We start from the raw sequence: 9,584 nt of genomic DNA on the forward strand, positions 1-9,584 counted from the left end.
GTAACAGACAGTGGACCTACCTTGTCGATGCTGGAGTAAGCGTCTGGATTACTTATATTTAATACTTGGAGCAAGTCATACACTAAGGAGGCTGCCAGGCAAGCATCCATTCTCTCAGAATATTGTCTCAGTTAAGTTGCAAGGTGGCATCATATTTTTGAAGAATGGTGCAAACTGTGGTGTTGCCTAAATGTGAAGCCCATGCATTTCCTGAGGCCAAATTGAAGGATCAAATACTAAGCAATGACCACATGACTTGAGGGATTCATATCTGATTTAAGTATATTTACTTAAGTACTGCTATTTTGTACTTCAAAGCTTCAACAGATTTGCTGCAGACTTGACGTCATATCGGAAATGTGGGCTGGCTTTACATTGAATGCAGCTGTGTGTTTATGTATTCAGCAGGATGTATGCAGGCGGGACTTAAGTTGTTTTGTATATAATACATATAATGGCACTGTTCTAGCTGTAAACATTGAAGAAAGAACATGTGAAGCTAGTTGCTGTATGAGAAACAATGCACAACAAGTTTTAGAAGTATGCATTGCGTAGTATGCTTCTTTACATTAGCAAGCATAGCTAACACTCAGAGCTAACGTTGTACTGGAAGAAAAATATGTGTAAGGGAGCCAGATATAAAAGACACTGTCCTTGTGGTAAACCTGCGAGAGCTCCATACTGTCTCAGAAATAATGTGTGATGTGGTTTGGAACATAATATGGCATTAAATCACAGCAGTGATTAACTGACTTTCTGCCAGTAGACTTTAGACACCTTTCTCTTAGCAGAGCTCATTGTTACCATGGGGATGCTCCAAAGGGGGCGCGGCCAGCAGCAGCCCATTTCCATTTAAAGGTCCCGTATTATGCTTTTCCGGTTATAACCCGTCCCTTCGGGTGTTATGTAGCTTTTTCTGCATGTAAACGGTCTGCAAAGTCACAAACCCTCAAAGTACACCTTGTAGCAAGTAAAACTCTAGGGCAGAAAAGACATGTCTATGCTGCCTTCCCACGACTCATTGTAGTTTTTACTTTTTCAAATGTATTTCTTCCGGGGGCTATGGACGTCAGTAATTCTGGAGACCAATTGGCAAGTTGGCACGCCCATAGCTATAGACTAATAGGCACACCCTCTGCCTACCGATCATTTACTGTTGGGAGGCTGAAATGTCAAGAAAGTTGTGCCCTGAAATGTGAGGGGAAATGTCATCTGTTTGCCTTACTGAAAGCAGTATCACGAAAAAGTCTGTGGTTGAAATTTTATTTTTGAAACTGTTCCTTCAACGGTTCGAAGTACTGTACTGTGCTTCCGGCATTTCACGGACGACAGCTTCAAAAACCTTGGACAGGTTGATGCCGATATGCAAAGCGTGCAGAACTGAAGGACGAGGCTGTTCCTACTTTGTTTCAGTTCTAACAGCTGAAATGTAAAAACGTTCCACTGTGAAACCGCCTGCTCCAGTCTACTTTGGGATGGTGGATCAGGTCCATCACAGTAGTCTGTGTCATAGTCAGGATCGGACTCTGGTTCAAACATATATGGCTGTACCGCCGTCATTGTAACACATAAACTGATGCTCAGCTGTAACGAAAAGGCTGGGAAAGCACTCTGTTACATAGGGGAAGAGCCTCTCTTGTTCTTGATCAATCAGAACAGAGTGGGCAAGCTGACCAATCAGAGCACACTGGGCTCATAGGGAGTTGAGACAATGTGTGTCTCCATCATTGCCCACGTGTGCGTTGAAGTCTCCCAGCAAGACTAAGGAGTCCCCTTCAGGAGCCCCATATAGGACTTCTTTCAAAGTCTCCAAGAAGGCTGAATACTCTGAACTGCTGAATAGCTCATTTTGAATTGGCGAAATTTGATTTTTGTGAGTACATTTCTTTATGTTTCCAAATTTGTGAAACAGATGTTTTCACAGGAATGTGAAGTAGATGACATCTTTAAATAAGTAACAAAGGAGATTCCAGTCAAATCAAGGAAGACTGGAAAGGTGAAGCCAATACTGAACAGGCCCTCACACTTACCCGGGGCTGTTTTACCTCTTTCCACAGGTTAAACAAACTGAAATATAATCTCCTGTGATATAAAAGAAGAAATAATCCCTGAGGGTGCTGTGGCTTAGTTGGTCAAAGTGCCTGTCTAGTAAACAGGAGATCCTGGGTTCAAATCCTAGCAGTGCCTATCTGTTGCACAGATAGTCCCTCTCTTTGGCCTTCATAAATAAGTCGTAAAGGTTCCAGATTCCCAAAGGAGTTTAATTGAAACCAAAAAGTTGTAAAAGCTGAATATAGCAAAATTGTTTGCATTAGCGTCTTGCGACATAACATAGTGTCCACTTTAGCACTAAAGAGTTAAGCAATTTCATATTTTTCGAGAATTGATGCTTAGTCTTGTGAAAGTCTTTCCTTCTCAATAAGGATGGAAAGGACAACGTCCCTACTGACCCAAAATGTTTACAATTAGCAGAGGATGGTTTCGATCCATCGACCTCTGGGTTATGGGCCCAGCACGCTTCCGCTGCGCCACTCTGCTCACCTCCTTCAATAGCTCATTTTGAATTGGTCAAATTTGGTTTTTGCGAGTACATTTCTTCAAGTTTCCAAATTTGTAAAACAGATGTTTTCACAGGAATGTGAAGTAGATATCTGCGAGAAATTTTTAATTCCGCAAGAAAAAAATGAAATCCAAAGTAAAAACTGAGTCAATGTAACCATGTTGAAGGAACTGGGTTTTTTCATTTTGTCCATTTTTTCAAAGTGGTATCAGAATTGTTGAATTTGCTCCAGGTTACATTTCCATTTGTCAGAAGTGTGATTCGAACCCACGCCTCCAGAGGAGACTGCAGTGCCTATCTGTTGCACAGGTAGTCCCTCACTTTGGCCACAGAATGCAGTTCAGTTCTTTGACTGAAGGTAACATTGAAAAGCACCATTTGTCAGAAGTGGGATTCGAACCCACGCCTCCAGAGGAGACTGCGACCTGAACGCAGCCTTAGACCGCTCGGCCATCCTGACTGAAAAAGACTATCCTACAGTACATTTTTGCTGAAAAATAAAACTCATTAATGCTCAACAAGTCCAATACTGAACAGGCCCTCACACTTACCGGGGCTGTTTTACCTCTTTCCACAGGTTAAACAAACTGAAATATAATCTCCTGTGATATAAAAGAAGAAATAATCCCTGAGGGTGCTGTGGCTTAGTTGGTCAAAGTGCCTGTCTAGTAAACAGGAGATCCTGGGTTCAAATCCCAGCAGTGCCTATCTGTTGCACAGATAGTCCCTCTCTTTGGCCTTCATAAATAAGTCGTAAAGGTTCCAGATTCCCAAAGGAGTTTAATTGAAACCAAAAAGTTGTAAAAGCTGAATATAGCAAAATTGTTTGCATTAGCGTCTTGCGACATAACATAGTGTCCACTTTAGCACTAAAGAGTTAAGCAATTTCATATTTTTAGAGAATTGATGCTTAGTCTTGTGAAAGTCTTTCCTTGCCTATCTGTTGCACATGTAGTCCCTCAGTTTATGTTTGACTGAAGGTAACATTGAAAAGCACCATTTGTCAGAAGTAGGATTCGAACCCACGCCTCCAGAGGAGACTGCGACCTGAACGCAGCGCCTTGGACCGCTCGAACATCCTGACTGAAAAAGACTATCCTACAGTACATTTTTCCTGAAAAATAAAACTCATTGGCACTGCAGTCTCCTCTGGAGGCGTGGGTTCGAATCACACTTCTGACAAATGGAAATGTAACCTGGAGCAAATTCAACAATTCTGATAGCACTTTGAAAAAATGGACAAAATGAAAAAACCCAGTTCCTTCAACATGGTTACATTGACTCAGTTTTTACTTTGGATTTCATTTTTTTCTTGCATAGGTTAAAAACTTCTCGCAGATATCTACTTCACATTCCTGTGAAAACATCTGTTTTACAAATTTGGAAACTTGAAGAAATGTACTCGCAAAAACCAAATTTGACCAATTCAAAATGAGCTATTGAAGGAGGTGAGCAGAGTGGCGCAGCGGAAGCGTGCTGGGCCCATAACCCAGAGGTCGATGGATCGAAACCATCCTCTGCTAATTGTAAACATTTTGGGTCAGTAGGGACGTTGTCCTTTCCATCCTTATTGAGAAGGAAAGACTTTCACAAGACTAAGCATCAATTCTCGAAAAATATGAAATTGCTTAACTCTTTAGTGCTAAAGTGGACACTATGTTATGTCGCAAGACGCTAATGCAAACAATTTTGCTATATTCAGCTTTTACAACTTTTTGGTTTCAATTAAACTCCTTTGGGAATCTGGAACCTTTACGACTTATTTATGAAGGCCAAAGAGAGGGACTATCTGTGCAACAGATAGGCACTGCTGGGATTTGAACCCAGGATCTCCTGTTTACTAGACAGGCACTTTGACCAACTAAGCCACAGCACCCTCAGGGATTATTTCTTCTTTTATATCACAGGAGATTATATTTCAGTTTGTTTAACCTGTGGAAAGAGGTAAAACAGCCCCGGTAAGTGTGAGGGCCTGTTCAGTATTGGACTTGTTGAGCATTAATGAGTTTTATTTTTCAGCAAAAATGTACTGTAGGATAGTCTTTTTCAGTCAGGATGGCCGAGCGGTCTAAGGCGCTGCGTTCAGGTCGCAGTCTCCTCTGGAGGCGTGGGTTCGAATCCCACTTCTGACAAATGGTGCTTTTCAATGTTACCTTCAGTCAAAGAACTGAACTGCATTCTGTGGCCAAAGTGAGGGACTACCTGTGCAACAGATAGGCACTGCAGTCTCCTCTGGAGGCGTGGGTTCGAATCACACTTCTGACAAATGGAAATGTACCTGGAGCAAATTCAACAATTCTGATAGCATGTTAACAATGACAAGAAAAAACCATTCTTCCAGTAAGACTCCTTAACTTGGATCATTTTTCTTGCATATGTAAAAATTCTCCATTCTGTTCATTTGAACAAATCCCCTTCTTCAATGGAAACTTTTGAAAAATTCTCGCAATCAAATTTGAACAACAAATGAGTATGAAATACCAAATGACCATCAAAATGGCTATAAAGGGGGTGAGCAGATCGGCGAACCTCTGCATTTAACCCGGGTCGAGGATGCCTCCATCCTCTGAAGAAAATTTACAGTAGACATTTCTTTCTCCTTAGTGAAAGGAAAGATTCCAAGACTAAGCATCAATTTCAATTAGATTTTAACTTTTGTCTAATGGAACTATTTACCAAGAAGCAAAAACTTTCTAACAGTTTTCACTTTTGGTTTACATGAACTCCTTTGAACGGCACTTACAACTAATAGAAGCCAAGGGGATATCTTCTTATTCACGGGATTAATTCAGTTTGTTTACTAAAGGAACGCCCCTAAGGGCCTCAGAGCTGTGGATATTTTTTTTTTCAGGAATTATATGAGTTTTTTACCGGAAGAGGTAACGCCGTAAGGTGAGGGCTGGTTCGATCACTTTTGACAATGGTTTTATTTTTTCAGGAACTGACTCATTCTGTGGCCAAGTAGGCTCTGCGATAGGCGCAGTCTCCTCTGAGCGTGGGTTCTATCGAAAATCCCATTCTGACAAAGGGCTTTTCATTACCTTCAGTCAAAGAATGACTCATTCGTGCAAATAGGGACTCCTTGCAACAGATAGGCACTGCATTTTCCTCTGAGCGGGGTTCGAAACACTTCTGACAAATGTAATGTACCTCATCAAAACTGCATTTTGGAAAATGGACAATGAAAAACCAGTTCCTTGACTGTTACATTGACAGTTACTGGATCATTTTCTCATAGTTAAAAATTCTGCGTTTACTTCATTTTAACTCTGTTAAAATTTGAAACTTGAAAAATGACGAATAAAATTTGCAATCAAATGAGCTATTGAAGGAGGTGAGCAGAGTGGCGCAGCGGAAGCGTGCTGGGCCCATAACCCAGAGGTCGATGGATCGAAACCATCCTCTGCTAATTGTAAACATTTTGGGTCAGTAGGGACGTTGTCCTTTCCATCCTTATTGAGAAGGAAAGACTTTCACAAGACTAAGCATCAATTCTCGAAAAATATGAAATTGCTTAACTCTTTAGTGCTAAAGTGGACACTATGTTATGTCGCAAGACGCTAATGCAAACAATTTTGCTATATTCAGCTTTTACAACTTTTTGGTTTCAATTAAACTCCTTTGGGAATCTGGAACCTTTACGACTTATTTATGAAGGCCAAAGAGAGGGACTATCTGTGCAACAGATAGGCACTGCTGGGATTTGAACCCAGGATCTCCTGTTTACTAGACAGGCACTTTGACCAACTAAGCCACAGCACCCTCAGGGATTATTTCTTCTTTTATATCACAGGAGATTATATTTCAGTTTGTTTAACCTGTGGAAAGAGGTAAAACAGCCCCGGTAAGTGTGAGGGCCTGTTCAGTATTGGACTTGTTGAGCATTAATGAGTTTTATTTTTCAGAAAAATGTACTGTAGGATAGTCTTTTTCAGTCAGGATGGCCGAGCGGTCTAAGGCGCTGCGTTCAGGTCGCAGTCTCCTCTGGAGGCGTGGGTTCGAATCCCACTTCTGACAAATGGTGCTTTTCAATGTTACCTTCAGTCAAAGAACTGAACTGCATTCTGTGGCCAAAGTGAGGGACTACCTGTGCAACAGATAGGCACTGCAGTCTCCTCTGGAGGCGTGGGTTCGAATCACACTTCTGACAAATGTAAATGTAACCTGGAGCAAATTCAACAATTCTGATAGCATTTTGAAAAAACCGACAAAATGAAAAAACCCAGTTCCTTCAACATGGTAACATTGACTCAGTTTTTACTTTGGATTTCATTTTTTTCTTGCATAGGTTAAAAATTTCTCGCAGATATCTACTTCACATTCCTGTGAAAACATCTGTTTTACAAATTTGGAAACTTGAAGAAATGTACTCGCAAATACCAAATTTGACCAATTCAAAATGAGCTATTGAAGGAGGTGAGCAGAGTGGCGCAGCGGAAGCGTGCTGGGCCCATAACCCAGAGGTCGATGGATCGAAACCATCCTCTGCTAGTTGTAAACATTTTGGGTCAGTAGGGACGTTGTCCTTTCCATCCTTATTGAGAAGGAAAGACTTTCACAAGACTAAGCATCAATTCTCGAAAAATATGAAATTGCTTAACTCTTTAGTGCTAAAGTGGACACTATGTTATGTCGCAAGACGCTAATGCAAACAATTTTGCTATATTCAGCTTTTACAACTTTTTGGTTTCAATTAAACTCCTTTGGGAATCTGGAACCTTTACAACTTATTTATGAAGGCCAAAGAGAGGGACTATCTGTCAACAGATAGGCACTGCAGTCTCCTCTGGAGGCGTGGGTTCGAATCACACTTCTGACAAATGGAAATGTAACCTGGAGCAAATTCAACAATTCTGATAGCATTTTGAAAAAATGGACAAAATGAAAAAACCCAGTTCCTTCAACATGGTTACATTGACTCAGTTTTTACTTTGGATTTCATTTTTTTCTTGCATAGGTTAAAAACTTCTCGCAGATATCTACTTCACATTCCTGTGAAAACATCTGTTTTACAAATTTGGAAACTTGAAGAAATGTACTCGCAAATACCAAATTTGACCAATTCAAAATGAGCTATTGAAGGAGGTGAGCAGAGTGGCGCAGCGGAAGCGTGCTGGGCCCATAACCCAGAGGTCGATGGATCGAAACCATCCTCTGCTAATTGTAAACATTTTGGGTCAGTAGGGACGTTGTCCTTTCCATCCTTATTGAGAAGGAAAGACTTTCACAAGACTAAGCATCAATTCTCGAAAAATATGAAATTGCTTAACTCTTTAGTGCTAAAGTGGACACTATGTTATGTCGCAAGACGCTAATGCAAACAATTTTGCTATATTCAGCTTTTACAACTTTTTGGTTTCAATTAAACTCCTTTGGGAATCTGGAACCTTTACGACTTATTTATGAAGGCCAAAGAGAGGGACTATCTGTGCAACAGATAGGCACTGCTGGGATTTGAACCCAGGATCTCCTGTTTACTAGACAGGCACTTTGACCAACTAAGCCACAGCACCCTCAGGGATTATTTCTTCTTTTATATCACAGGAGATTATATTTCAGTTTGTTTAACCTGTGGAAAGAGGTAAAACAGCCCCGGTAAGTGTGAGGGCCTGTTCAGTATTGGACTTGTTGAGCATTAATGAGTTTTATTTTTCAGGAAAAATGTACTGTAGGATAGTCTTTTTCAGTCAGGATGGCCGAGCGGTCTAAGGCGCTGCGTTCAGGTCGCAGTCTCCTCTGGAGGCGTGGGTTCGAATCCCACTTCTGACAAATGGTGCTTTTCAATGTTACCTTCAGTCAAAGAACTGAACTGCATTCTGTGGCCAAAGTGAGGGACTACCTGTGCAACAGATAGGCACTGCAGTCTCCTCTGGAGGCGTGGGTTCGAATCACACTTCTGACAAATGGAAATGTAACCTGGAGCAAATTCAACAATTCTGATAGCATTTTGAAAAAATGGACAAAATGAAAAAACCCAGTTCCTTCAACATGGTTACATTGACTCAGTTTTTACTTTGGATTTCATTTTTTTCTTGCATAGGTTAAAAACTTCTCGCAGATATCTACTTCACATTCCTGTGAAAACATCTGTTTTACAAATTTGGAAACTTGAAGAAATGTACTCGCAAATACCAAATTTGACCAATTCAAAATGAGCTATTGAAGGAGGTGAGCAGAGTGGCGCAGCGGAAGCGTGCTGGGCCCATAACCCAGAGGTCGATGGATCGAAACCATCCTCTGCTAATTGTAAACATTTTGGGTCAGTAGGGACGTTGTCCTTTCCATCCTTATTGAGAAGGAAAGACTTTCACAAGACTAAGCATCAATTCTCGAAAAATATGAAATTGCTTAACTCTTTAGTGCTAAAGTGGACACTATGTTATGTCGCAAGACGCTAATGCAAACAATTTTGCTATATTCAGCTTTTACAACTTTTTGGTTTCAATTAAACTCCTTTGGGAATCTGGAACCTTTACGACTTATTTATGAAGGCCAAAGAGAGGGACTATCTGTGCAACAGATAGGCACTGCTGGGATTTGAACCCAGGATCTCCTGTTTACTAGACAGGCACTTTGACCAACTAAGCCACAGCACCCTCAGGGATTATTTCTTCTTTTATATCACAGGAGATTATATTTCAGTTTGTTTAACCTGTGGAAAGAGGTAAAACAGCCCCGGTAAGTGTGAGGGCCTGTTCAGTATTGGACTTGTTGAGCATTAATGAGTTTTATTTTTCAGGAAAAATGTACTGTAGGATAGTCTTTTTCAGTCAGGATGGCCGAGCGGTCTAAGGCGCTGCGTTCAGGTCGCAGTCTCCTCTGGAGGCGTGGGTTCGAATCCCACTTCTGACAAATGGTGCTTTTCAATGTTACCTTCAGTCAAAGAACTGAACTGCATTCTGTGGCCAAAGTGAGGGACTACCTGTGCAACAGATAGGCACTGCAGTCTCCTCTGGAGGCGTGGGTTCGAATCACACTTCTGACAAATGGAAATGTAACCTGGAGCAAATTCAACAATTCTGAA

At 41.1% G+C, this 9,584-nt stretch overlaps 18 non-coding genes across 18 annotated transcripts; 11 read left to right on the forward strand and 7 right to left on the reverse strand.

The window, feature by feature from the left end:
* The first annotated feature begins 2,113 nt into the window (after positions 1 to 2,113).
* On the forward strand, positions 2,114 to 2,187 carry trnat-agu (transfer RNA threonine (anticodon AGU)). Its single transcript has one exon. It is a non-coding gene; the product is annotated as a tRNA-Thr (tRNA).
* A 279-nt stretch (positions 2,188 to 2,466) lies between these two features.
* Positions 2,467 to 2,538, reverse strand: trnam-cau (transfer RNA methionine (anticodon CAU)). Its single transcript has one exon. It is a non-coding gene; the product is annotated as a tRNA-Met (tRNA).
* Positions 2,539 to 2,939: 401 nt separating this feature from the next.
* Positions 2,940 to 3,020, reverse strand: trnal-cag (transfer RNA leucine (anticodon CAG)). The gene has a single exon. It is a non-coding gene; the product is annotated as a tRNA-Leu (tRNA).
* Positions 3,021 to 3,193: 173 nt separating this feature from the next.
* Positions 3,194 to 3,267, forward strand: trnat-agu (transfer RNA threonine (anticodon AGU)). The gene has a single exon. It is a non-coding gene; the product is annotated as a tRNA-Thr (tRNA).
* Positions 3,268 to 3,561: 294 nt separating this feature from the next.
* On the reverse strand, positions 3,562 to 3,644 carry trnal-cag (transfer RNA leucine (anticodon CAG)). The gene has a single exon. It is a non-coding gene; the product is annotated as a tRNA-Leu (tRNA).
* A 367-nt stretch (positions 3,645 to 4,011) lies between these two features.
* Positions 4,012 to 4,083, forward strand: trnam-cau (transfer RNA methionine (anticodon CAU)). Its single transcript has one exon. It is a non-coding gene; the product is annotated as a tRNA-Met (tRNA).
* Positions 4,084 to 4,362: 279 nt separating this feature from the next.
* Positions 4,363 to 4,436, reverse strand: trnat-agu (transfer RNA threonine (anticodon AGU)). Its single transcript has one exon. It is a non-coding gene; the product is annotated as a tRNA-Thr (tRNA).
* Positions 4,437 to 4,609: 173 nt separating this feature from the next.
* On the forward strand, positions 4,610 to 4,692 carry trnal-cag (transfer RNA leucine (anticodon CAG)). Its single transcript has one exon. It is a non-coding gene; the product is annotated as a tRNA-Leu (tRNA).
* Positions 4,693 to 5,897: 1,205 nt separating this feature from the next.
* On the forward strand, positions 5,898 to 5,969 carry trnam-cau (transfer RNA methionine (anticodon CAU)). The gene has a single exon. It is a non-coding gene; the product is annotated as a tRNA-Met (tRNA).
* Positions 5,970 to 6,248: 279 nt separating this feature from the next.
* trnat-agu (transfer RNA threonine (anticodon AGU)) lies at positions 6,249 to 6,322 on the reverse strand. Its single transcript has one exon. It is a non-coding gene; the product is annotated as a tRNA-Thr (tRNA).
* A 172-nt stretch (positions 6,323 to 6,494) lies between these two features.
* On the forward strand, positions 6,495 to 6,577 carry trnal-cag (transfer RNA leucine (anticodon CAG)). The gene has a single exon. It is a non-coding gene; the product is annotated as a tRNA-Leu (tRNA).
* Positions 6,578 to 6,979: 402 nt separating this feature from the next.
* On the forward strand, positions 6,980 to 7,051 carry trnam-cau (transfer RNA methionine (anticodon CAU)). Its single transcript has one exon. It is a non-coding gene; the product is annotated as a tRNA-Met (tRNA).
* A 597-nt stretch (positions 7,052 to 7,648) lies between these two features.
* Positions 7,649 to 7,720, forward strand: trnam-cau (transfer RNA methionine (anticodon CAU)). The gene has a single exon. It is a non-coding gene; the product is annotated as a tRNA-Met (tRNA).
* Positions 7,721 to 7,999: 279 nt separating this feature from the next.
* trnat-agu (transfer RNA threonine (anticodon AGU)) lies at positions 8,000 to 8,073 on the reverse strand. Its single transcript has one exon. It is a non-coding gene; the product is annotated as a tRNA-Thr (tRNA).
* Positions 8,074 to 8,246: 173 nt separating this feature from the next.
* trnal-cag (transfer RNA leucine (anticodon CAG)) lies at positions 8,247 to 8,329 on the forward strand. The gene has a single exon. It is a non-coding gene; the product is annotated as a tRNA-Leu (tRNA).
* Positions 8,330 to 8,731: 402 nt separating this feature from the next.
* trnam-cau (transfer RNA methionine (anticodon CAU)) lies at positions 8,732 to 8,803 on the forward strand. The gene has a single exon. It is a non-coding gene; the product is annotated as a tRNA-Met (tRNA).
* A 279-nt stretch (positions 8,804 to 9,082) lies between these two features.
* Positions 9,083 to 9,156, reverse strand: trnat-agu (transfer RNA threonine (anticodon AGU)). The gene has a single exon. It is a non-coding gene; the product is annotated as a tRNA-Thr (tRNA).
* Positions 9,157 to 9,329: 173 nt separating this feature from the next.
* Positions 9,330 to 9,412, forward strand: trnal-cag (transfer RNA leucine (anticodon CAG)). Its single transcript has one exon. It is a non-coding gene; the product is annotated as a tRNA-Leu (tRNA).
* The last annotated feature ends 172 nt before the right edge of the window (positions 9,413 to 9,584 follow it).

The sequence above is a fragment of the Eleginops maclovinus genome, chromosome 23 (assembly GCF_036324505.1).
Source record: "Eleginops maclovinus isolate JMC-PN-2008 ecotype Puerto Natales chromosome 23, JC_Emac_rtc_rv5, whole genome shotgun sequence".
Taxonomy (NCBI): Eukaryota; Metazoa; Chordata; class Actinopteri; order Perciformes; family Eleginopidae; genus Eleginops; species Eleginops maclovinus.